This window comes from Bombina bombina, chromosome 3 (genome assembly GCF_027579735.1).
Source record: "Bombina bombina isolate aBomBom1 chromosome 3, aBomBom1.pri, whole genome shotgun sequence".
NCBI lineage: Eukaryota > Metazoa > Chordata > Amphibia > Anura > Bombinatoridae > Bombina > Bombina bombina.
In genome coordinates, this window is record NC_069501.1 from 1,233,896,501 (window position 1) to 1,233,906,911 (window position 10,411).

At 37.9% G+C, this 10,411-nt stretch overlaps 1 protein-coding gene across 2 annotated transcripts in view; it reads left to right on the forward strand.

Moving 5' to 3' along the window:
* P2RY6 (pyrimidinergic receptor P2Y6) overlaps positions 1-10,411 on the forward strand; it is a 295,087-nt gene that overhangs the window by 44,362 nt on the left and 240,314 nt on the right. The window contains exon 1 of one of the 2 annotated variants that reach the window (XM_053708723.1): positions 10,116-10,317. The exons of the other annotated variant lie outside the window; for it this stretch is intronic. The gene's annotated coding sequence lies outside the window, so the exon portion shown is untranslated. Of the gene's footprint in view, positions 1-10,115; positions 10,318-10,411 lie in introns of those variants that run through there. 2 annotated transcript variants of the gene reach the window in all.

Sequence of the window (10,411 nt, forward strand, 5' to 3'; positions counted from 1 at the left end):
GCACTTTCAGCTTGTGGCTCTTCCGTTTGCTCTTGCCACAGCTCCCAGAATTTTCTCAAAGGTTCTGGGGGCTCTTATGGCAGTGATCAGGTCTGTCTCTGGGAATTGCAGTGGTGCTCTACCTGGACGACATATTGGTTCAGGCGCCATCTTTTCAACAAGCAAACTCTCATATAGAGATCTTGTTGTCTTTTCTACATTCCCACGGATGGAAAGTGAATCTGGAAAAGAGTCCCCTTGTTCCAGCTACAAGGGTAGTTTTCTTAGAAACCATAATAGATTCCCTATCTATGAAAAAAAAATTGACGGAGGTCAGAAAATCCAAAATTCTCTCCTCTTGCCTCTATCTACGGTCTACTGTTTGGCCATCAGTAGCTCAATGTATGGAGGTAATTAATCTGATGGTCGCTTCCATGGACATCATTCCCTTTGCTCGATTCCATTTGAGAGCTCTACAGTTATGCATGCTCAGACAATGGAACGGAGACCATTCGGATCTGTCTCAGAGGATAGATCTAGACCAGTCGACAAGAGACTCTCTCCCGTGGTGGTTTTCTCAGGAGCATCTGTCTCAGGGCACTTGCTTCCGGAGAGCTTTCTGGGTCATTGTGACCACGGACGCCAGCCTGCTAGGCTAGGGAGCAGTCTGGTAATCATTGAAGGTGCAGGGACTATGGACTCAGGAGTCTGCTCTCCCCATAAACATCTTAAATTTGATAGTGATTTACAATGCTCTGATGGCTTGGCCTCAGTTGTCCTTAGCCCGGTTTATCAGGTTCCAGTCAGACAATATCACCTCAGTGGCTTACATCATCCACCAAGGAGGAATTTGGAGTTGCTTAGCCATGAAGAAGCTGGCACGGATTTTTCAGTGGGCGGAAGCTCACAACTGTTGTCTGTCTGCAATCCACATTCCAGGAGTCGACAACTGGGAAGCGAATTTCCTGAGCAGAAATTCCATCCTGGGGAGTGGGCTCTCCATTCTCCAGGTTGACCCTCAAATGGGGGGTGCCGGAGTTGGATCTGATGGCGTCTCAGCAGAACGCCAAACTTCCAAGGTACGGTTTAAGGTCAAGAGATCTGCAGGCCACCCTGATAGATGCTCTGGCGGTTCCTTTGGGATTTCAGTCTAGAATACCTGTTTCCTCCATTTGCTCTCCTGCCACTAGTCATTGCTCGTATCAAACAGGAGAGAGCATCAGTAATTTTAACAGCTCCTGCAAGGCCTCACAGGATCTGGTATGCAGATCTAGTGAAGATGTCATCTCTGCCACCTTGGAGGTTACCTCTGAGGAAGGACCTTCTAACTCAGGGTCCATTCCTCCATCCAAATCTTGTTTCTCTGAAGCTGCCTGCTTGGAGATTGAACGCTTAGTTCTGTCTAAGCGTGTTTTTTCTGAGTCGGTCATTGAGACCATGATCCAGGCTCGCAAGCCTGTTATTCAAAAAATTTACTATAATGTATGGCATAAATACCTTTATTGGTGTGAATCCAAAGGCTACTCTTGAAGTAGGGTCAGAATCTCTAGAATGTTGTCTTTTCTCCAGGAAGGTCTTGAGAAAGGTTTGTCGGTCAGTTCTCTGAAGGGTCAGATATCTGCGTTATCTATTTTGTTGCACAAGTGTCTGGCAGATGTGCCAGATGTTCAATCTTTTTGTCAGGCCCTGGTTAGAATCAGGCCTGTGTTTAAACCTGTTGCTCCACCTTGGAGCCTTAACCTTGTTCCTAAAGTTTTGCAGCAGGCTCTGTTTGAGCCAATACTTTCCATAGATCTTAGGTTATCTTGGAAAGTTTTGTTTCTTGTTGCTATCTCTTCTGCTCGAAGAGTCTCAGAGCTCTTGACTTTGCAGAGTGATTCACCCTACCTTATCTTTCATGCAGATAAGGCGGTCCTGCGTACTAAATTGGGATTTCTCCCTAAAGGGGTTTTGGATAGAAATATTAATCAGGAAATTGTTGTTCCTTCTCTCTGTCCCAATCTTTCTTCTCATAAAGAACGTCCGTTGCACAACTTGGATGTTGTACATGCTCTAAAATTCTACCTTCAGGCGACTAAGGATTTTCACCAGTCTTCTGCCCTGTTTGTTTGTTTCTCAGGAAAGCGTAAGGGTCAGAAAGCTACTGCTTCTTCTCTTTCACTCTGGTATCGAAGTATTATTCGTTTTGCTTATGAGACTGCTGGCCAGCATACTCCTGAGAGAATTACAGCTCATTCCACTAGGGCTGTCTCTTCTTGGGCTTTCTGTGGAACAGATTTGCAAGGCTGCAACTTGGTCCTCTCTGTATACTTTTTCCAAATTTTACAAAATATATATGATACTTTTGCCTCGTCTGAGGCTTCTTTTGGGAGAAAGGTTCTTCAAGCGGTGGTGCCTTCTGTTTAGGTCTGCCTGTCTTGCTCTTCCTCCCTAGTCATCTGTGTCCTCTAGCTTGGGTATTGGTTCCCACTAGTAATTGAATGACGTTGTGGACTCTCCATATCTTAGGAAAGAAAACTAAATTTATGCTTACCTGATAAAAAAATTTTATTTCCGGATATGGAGAGTCCATGACCCCACTCTCATTTTAAGACAGTTATTTTTAGGCTAAACCTCAGGCGCCTCTACACCTTTGTGTTATTCCTTTTTCCATTTCCCTTCAGTCGAATGACTGGGGATTATGGCTAGGGGAGTGACACTTAACAGCTTTGCTCTGGTGCCTCCTCCTGCTGGCCAGGAGTGATATTACCACTAGTAATTAATGATGTTGTGGACTCTCCATATCCAGAAAGAAATTTATCAGGTAAGCATAAATTTTGGTTTTTTGCTAAAGATTCTATTGTACTGCTATTTGTTTCTCGTTAATTTGTTCTCAATGACTTGTTACTAGCTGCAGAGTATTAAATGTATTGGGAACCACTTCTTAGATTTATTATTGCAAATTAAATAGCTGGCTTTGCTCATTAAAACCACCACCCTTGATGACAATTTCAGGACCTAAGTATTGTACTTTGTGCATGGAATGGGTGGGAGAAGATAACTAGTGCTTGTTTTTCTGTCAGATAAGCCCAGTTGAATAGTCATGTTCTTGTGAACAATGGTTGGTAGTTTCATTGTGCAAAACAGCTATTTCACTTCCAAAAATAAGCCTCATGGAGCAATGCCCAATACAAATAATTATCTGCAGTTGTTAACAAGTAATTAGGAACAATTTAAAGGGAAATGCATTTTAAAGTACAGTGTCTCTTTTAATGATTATGCAAAGTGTGATTGCTGTAATGTTATATGTGTTTTAAGGCAGGGGTCAGCAACATTAGGCCCCCAGATGTTTTAGAACTACATTTCCCATGATGCTGAGACACTATTTAGGCTGTCTGAGCATCATGGGAAATGTAGTTCCAAAACATCTGGGGGCCCAAGGTTGCTGACCCCTGTTTTAAGGTAGGATTCTGGTGTTATTTAAAATATCTTATCAGGTTGATGTATGCATGAAGGGTTATATGAAAACAATTGCCAATTCCTTAGGAAAACCTTTTAAATTGTGATAGAAAAAGTAAAAAAATAGAGTGGAGATGGCTCTAGAAACAGTCTGCTCTGGAACAATGAAATTACAAGAATGGAAGGTACACCATGAATATTAATCCTAGATACAGAAATTGAATAAATACTAAATAATGTCCTGTATGTTAGAGTTAAAGTGCCTTCTCTTCAATCAGTTTGGTATCCTTGTGTCCATAGAATATAATGTTGTAGTGCCATATTGCTATGCTGACCTATACCCCCCTGTACAGAGTCCACTGATAGAATCCTAAAAAGAAAAGAGAAAGAGCAGTGCAACCTACGAATCAAGATTAGAGCTAATTTTATTTCTGGCACACGCAATTGACAGACATTTATAAGAAAGTAAATAGAAACTGTATTATGAAGTCCCAGATGCTGCCATAACTACTCTATCCTGCTTTCTCCTCTGACCACAATCTGTTCTGTGCAGCATCGACCACATCTGATGTTACTTGTAGGTGAGGTATGGTGGTGATAGTGTGACAAAATTTCCCTACACGTTTTGTTGTTTGTTGGCAGAACCTACCTACTTCTTTATTACCCTCTGGTCTGACCTTAAACATTTACTATATCAGCTAGATACCTAATTTACAATAAAAAATATATACAAGAGCAAAACTAAACTTACATTTCTGAACATAATGTTGCGGAACATATTAGGGAACATATTAGGGCAAAATGTACAGTGGAATTTTTGCATCATGACAAGATACAAGAATTTCACTGTATCATGACAAACATCGTACCTTACCTGCAAGTTTCTTAGTCGATGCTGAGTGGCATGGATAAGTGGTCACAGGAGAAAGCAGAACATAGTAGTTTTTATTTTCACTTTTTTGTAAGTATCTGACCATTGCGTGTGCAAACAATTAAATGTGCTTTCACCCTAGAGTCGTAGGTTGAGCTGCTTTTTCTCTATTTTCAGTGTTATATGGGTTCACTAAAAGTACAATTTTTTTATATGTGACAATGCAAACTTTTACATGGTTTTCTTGTAAAGACATACTTTTGTATGTTTTCTTACATTAAATTATAACTTCTATTGGGTTTTCACTCAAATAAACTCTATAGTGCTAGTTTTTTGTTATTGTAAAGTGCTCTTCCATATTCACGAAATAAGGGTTGTGTGCCATTGTTGCATATTTTTAAAACTAGACTGCTAAATGTGCATATAGCTTGACCTCGATTCATGTGTATTGTCACAAAATACATGTCTATTTAAAATGCTCATCCTTTTTAATCTTTCTGTTAGAGGGTCTGTATTAGAAATTGTTAAAGCTCATTCTAGGAACAGTTTCTGCTTCATGAAAAATTTACATGGATTGAATTAAATGCCTAAATGGCTTAAATGAAAAATAAAATATGTCTTAAAGGGACAGTCTAGGCCAAAATAAACTTTCATGATTCAGATAGAGCATGCAATTTTAAACAATTTTCCAATTTACTTTTATCACCAATTTTGCTTTGTTCTCTTGGTATTCTTAGCTGAAAGCTTAACCTAGGAGGTTCATATGCTAATTTCTTAGACCTTGAAGCCCACCTCTTTCAGATTGCATTTTAACAGTTTTTCACCACTAGAGGGTGTTAGTTCACGTATTTCATATAGATAACTGTGCTCGTGCATGTGAAGTTATCTGGGAGCAGGCACTGGTTGGCTAGACTGCAAGTCTGTCAAAAGAACTGAGATAAGGGGCAGTTTGCAGAGGCTTAGATACAAGATAATCACAGAGGTTAAAAGTATATTAATATAACTGTGTTGGTTATGCAAAACTGGGAAATGGGTAATAAAGGGATTATCTATCTTTTAAAACAATAAAAATTCTGGTGTAGACTGTCCCTTTAACTTTTTTTATTATTAAATTAAGTTGGAGGTTGAGTTTATGTTCTCTATATTTTCATTCTACTTTATTCTTTCTTTAAATGTATATTTAAAAAAAATGAACAATGTATATCCCTAAAGATTTATTGGTAATTATTAAAATGTTTTCATTATTGTCTATTTACTTGGCTAATAGGTTTGCTTAATGGAGATCTAAAATACAGGAACAAAATAGTGAAATCAGAATACAGTGATAATTCACAAACAAACTATGAATTAAATTGTAAAAAAGAACACTGTGCACAAAAAAACAAATAATGGTAAAAAGTTGGTTCTTCCAAATATTAGGCTCCTTAATGGTCTTGTAGAGTCAATAGTAATAGGAAATCCATCTGGATATTAACCAGATTTTGAAGTTTTCAATTTCCAGATAGTTTTCTACACTGTCATGCCCGCATGGGGACTTGAACTCCAATCTCTCAGGTTGTATCCCAGTGACTTCACTGAGCCACCAGAGTGCTTTAGTTGTTGGATGCTTTCCTTTTTGTTTTCTGCTTTCATGCTCTTTGGCTCCACCTCTTGTCAGCTGTTGGTAATGTGTAATTACCAACAGACTATTTAAACCTGCCTGGCTAATCAGTCTTTGCCCTGACATTGAGTCTTCTCAGTCTGTGCCTTTGTTTGTAGAAGAAGAAAGAATCCTTTTGCCTTGAAGCCTGATTTTGGACTAACCTGCTGAATTGTGTACCTTGCTTGTTTTATGACCAAGCCTCCGGATTTGCCTTGTACTGTATTTGCCAGAGAAATGCCAATCCTGCTAGTCTGGCCTTGTTTCCTGCTTTAAGCTGCAGCTCCTAAGGCCTGTGTTAACCTCTTACTTGCCTGGACTGCCAGGACCTGTGGTTAACCTCTTGCTTGCCTGGACTGCCAGGACCTGTGGTTAACCTCTTGCTTGCCTGGACTGCCATGACCTGTGGTTAACCGCTTGCCTGCCTGGACTGCTAAGACAAGTGTTTAACCTCTGCTTGCCTGAACTGCTGTGACCTGCCATAGCTCATCCTCTGCTGTATTGTGTTCAAGCTATCCTTATACTAGCCTTGCAAGTATTCTGCCTCAGATACCAGCTCCTGTATTTCTAATCTGTCATTATGCCTAAAAGTAAAAAGGCTACATTAGCACCATTCAATAAGCTAGAGCCTGTAACTGAATATGCATCTGCAAATGAGCTTCACTCCCCAGACCCAACACCAAGTGTGACAGCTACAGAGGAATATTGACCTTCCAACTATTATTCTTTTTCATGATCACATTAAGCAAATGTGGCATAAAAGCTGTTCCACCTCAAAAATAGATACCACATAGCATATAATGAAGGTCCCACTTTGGTTCATGCCAAAGGTTTACTCATACATTTGAGCACTTCAATATCTCAAAGCCTCTAAGCTAAGCTCTCAGTTCAAAATCCCTCTCAGTGGGAATTAAGTCTTCAACTTTTACTATATCTAAATGGTTAGATAGATACGTAACTCATGGCTATGTATACAAACTGAGACCACTAGAAGCTTAATAGTTATATAGCAATAACTCTTAGGCAATAGGGAAATATTAATACTATGTTTCCCATCTAAAAGTATATTCAAACCTAGCCTCAAAGCAGGCTTTGGGTGACATCACAGCCTTCTCCTTTTCCAACTTACATATAATCAAATGGGTTTCTTCAAGGATCTTATTATTTGTATTGTTATGTGTGGGTTTATTGTATAGAAACTTTTATTCTACTTGTTTGAAGGGGTCTCTCTGGTGACTTTAGGTATGCCTTTGTCTATTATAGCACCTGAGGAAGGGGCAGCGTCTGTTTTAACTTGATACCAAAAACTATATCTCCATGGGGGATGTGAGCTAATTCTTTTTAGATCAAATCAAATTTATAGCACTAGCAAGTAAGTGCTGTAAAGTAATGTGCCACTCAATGCTCAGGTAAATTAATGTCAGTAACTCCAGAAAAAAACAGCAGCACCTCAAGAAAAAAGTCAAAATTAAACTTGCATGATTTAGATGAAGAATTTAAAATGTACTTCTATTTTCAAATATGCTTTGTTTTCTTTTTAGTGGGAGCTAGCTGCTGATTGGTGCCTGCACATTTTGTGTCTTGTGATTGGCTGCTGTTCGTTCAGCAATGGATATCAAGAAAATGAAGCAAATGTGATAATAGATGTAAATAGGAAAGTTCTTTGAAAATGAATGTTCTATCCGAATCATGAAATACATTTGTGGGTGTTTCCTGTCCCTTTAATCATAAAAAGCATGATTAAGGTCTAAGGAAGGAAAAGTTGCTTTAGGTTTTGTATTTTAGGTATGCAATAAAGTATAAATAGTTGTTTTGGTGTTGCTGTTTTTTTAGGAACCTACAGTCTTTGGGCATCTTGCACTCTGACTACAATTTCTTAAATGGGTGTGTAGTTTTTAGGTATCCATGAAAAATAAAGAATGATACAAATGTGAATATGTATGTTTTTGTTTCAATATTGAAAACAAATGTTCCTATGCTTTTAAAGTGTGTCACTGTCTACCTGTAAAGCAGCGGGGTTCTACCAATTGGCCAGTGAGTAATCAGTCCTTTAGGCCCACTTGAGTTGTATACAGACACTTCCCTCAATTCCTGGTATCTTCAAAATAAATTTCTTTTACTGAACATTTTTATGTAATATACATATAAATGCTTAATAGTTTTTTGTCATTTTAAAAATGAAATTATGATAATACTAATGCTGACTCAAAAGAAATATAAGTGCTTTTAAAAATGTATTTTAAAGATTTTTTTTCATAATCATTATCTGGTACCAATAAACTTCCATTCATCGATCCATCTAAAGTACAATTCAGTACATGTATTATATGCCAATCTCCTTAATGGATTGGCATTATTAATTCAGTACCAGTATATGCAATGTAAAAGTTGGTTGGTTTTATTTAAAAGCTCTGAGGTCCTCACTTGTTGCCAAATATCCTATAGCTTCAACAAGCATCTTCACTTCCTGGAAGAGAAGGATTGCCCTGAGTTTAAATAGATACAAACCTGCAAACCTCTAATTGAATTAAATATACTTTCACTGTGCAAAAATGCTTGCTTTAAAACTTATTTCTACATCAGTTATAACTTTAAAAGTGCAGATATACCAAGAAGCCTCATGCATGCACAGTCTATACCTGCTCATTCTTCAAGTACTGATGGGAATTTATTGATTATGTAACTTTTTGAATGATTGCTTAACAAGTTCTAAGTACGCCACATGCTGTGGCTTTGTCTGGCATCCTATCGCAGAGTGATATGGCAATATCTGAATGTGTGTGTGTGTGTGTACCTTTTTAGATTTTTATTTTTTTTAACTAAACATTTAAAGTAAACGGTAAAAAGTTCCTTAGAGAAGGCTTCAGAACATTCTTGAGGAATGTGGTGCAGCCTGTCAGACAAACAATGAGTTAATGTAAATCATTATAGGAATAGTATACTCAACGATTTAAGCCACTTAGATCTTTCTTAGTTTTCTCGCCAACCCCTCAGAATGTAACCTTGCTAAAAACTGATTGGCTGATGTTCTATCTTTGTAGTGGAATTAAAATTTAATCTTAATGTTACAAAGCTGATTCTAGCAAAACAGCAGTGGAGTTGGGTTAAGTATTATCTACTATTTTTCTTTTCTAAGGATATTTGTGTACATGCAGGTGACAACTTTAGCATTTTCTTGGATTAGGAATATTGCAAATAGCAGATATAATTTGAGGAACTAAGTGAGATATCCCATTACCTACACCCCTGGACCAGAAGGTGTCTTTTTCCTTCAGTGCCACAAGGTTTGATTGTTTTTTTTTTGTAATTAGGACCACATAAGTTGCACAAGAATGTAAATTCCTAAATTATTTATTATACAGAGTACCATAAATACCAGGTGAGCCCATTGCTGATTATTATGACCATTCTATCCAACGTACAAGCGTGTACTTAAAGGGATAGTCAAATCAAAATTAAACTTTCATGATTTAGATAGAGCATGCCATTTTAAGCATCTTTCTAATTTACTCCTATTGTCAATTTTTCTTCGTTCTCTTGCTATCTTTATTTGAAAAAGCAAGACTGTAAGCTTAGGAGCCGACCCATTTTTTGTTCAGCACCTGGGTAGCACTTGCTGATTGGTGGCTACATTTAGAAACCAATCAGCAAGCACTACCCAGATGCTGAACCAAAAATGGTCCGGTTCCTAAGCTTACATTCGTGTGACAATCGTGGAACTAAAGACCGTGTCAGTCCACAAATCCAGGTGCTGTTAAAAATTGTGATACCACGACATTCAAGCCACAGCAAAACTCTGGATGAGAGGAGACATTTGTTCATCTGAGAACAAGTTTTTATATATGCAATATACAACACAGCAAAGAATCAAAATGTGTTGCCCTCTGTACTGAAGTAGTTTTTATGTTGCAGCCGGACAGTTCACAGCTCCACTTTTTTAAAATTAGTTTTTTTACTTCCATTGTATAGCAATGTGTTTCCAACCTCTGGCAACAAAAACAGCAATTTTGCTGGATAATATTGAGTTCTACATTTGCAATCTATTGGGTTTTTTTTCTGCTTTAAATTCAATATAAAATACGGAAACTAATGGTGTGTTCCTTTAAAAAAAAAAAAAAAAAAAAAAAAGACAATCTGTAGCATATAGTCATTAGATAAATCAACAACTCAAGGTAAAGTGTAATAGATACATTTTAATTACAGTAGCAAACATTTCTGATAGTTTAGGCTAACATTTGTGCTGGCATTGGACTTCCTCCTGGCAGGCTCTCAAAGCAGAGACTGCAATCTAGTGAGCACTTCTTGCATCACATTCAGAGAATCTTTCCACTTTTATGCTACATGATCACATAATCTGACATCTGTAGGTACTCTCTGGGACTATACACAGGTATGTTAGATGTTTCTACAGTTTATAATCGCTGTAGAACTGAAGTTTTACGTTTTGCAATAACATTTTTACCAGGACAGAGAATATTCATGTG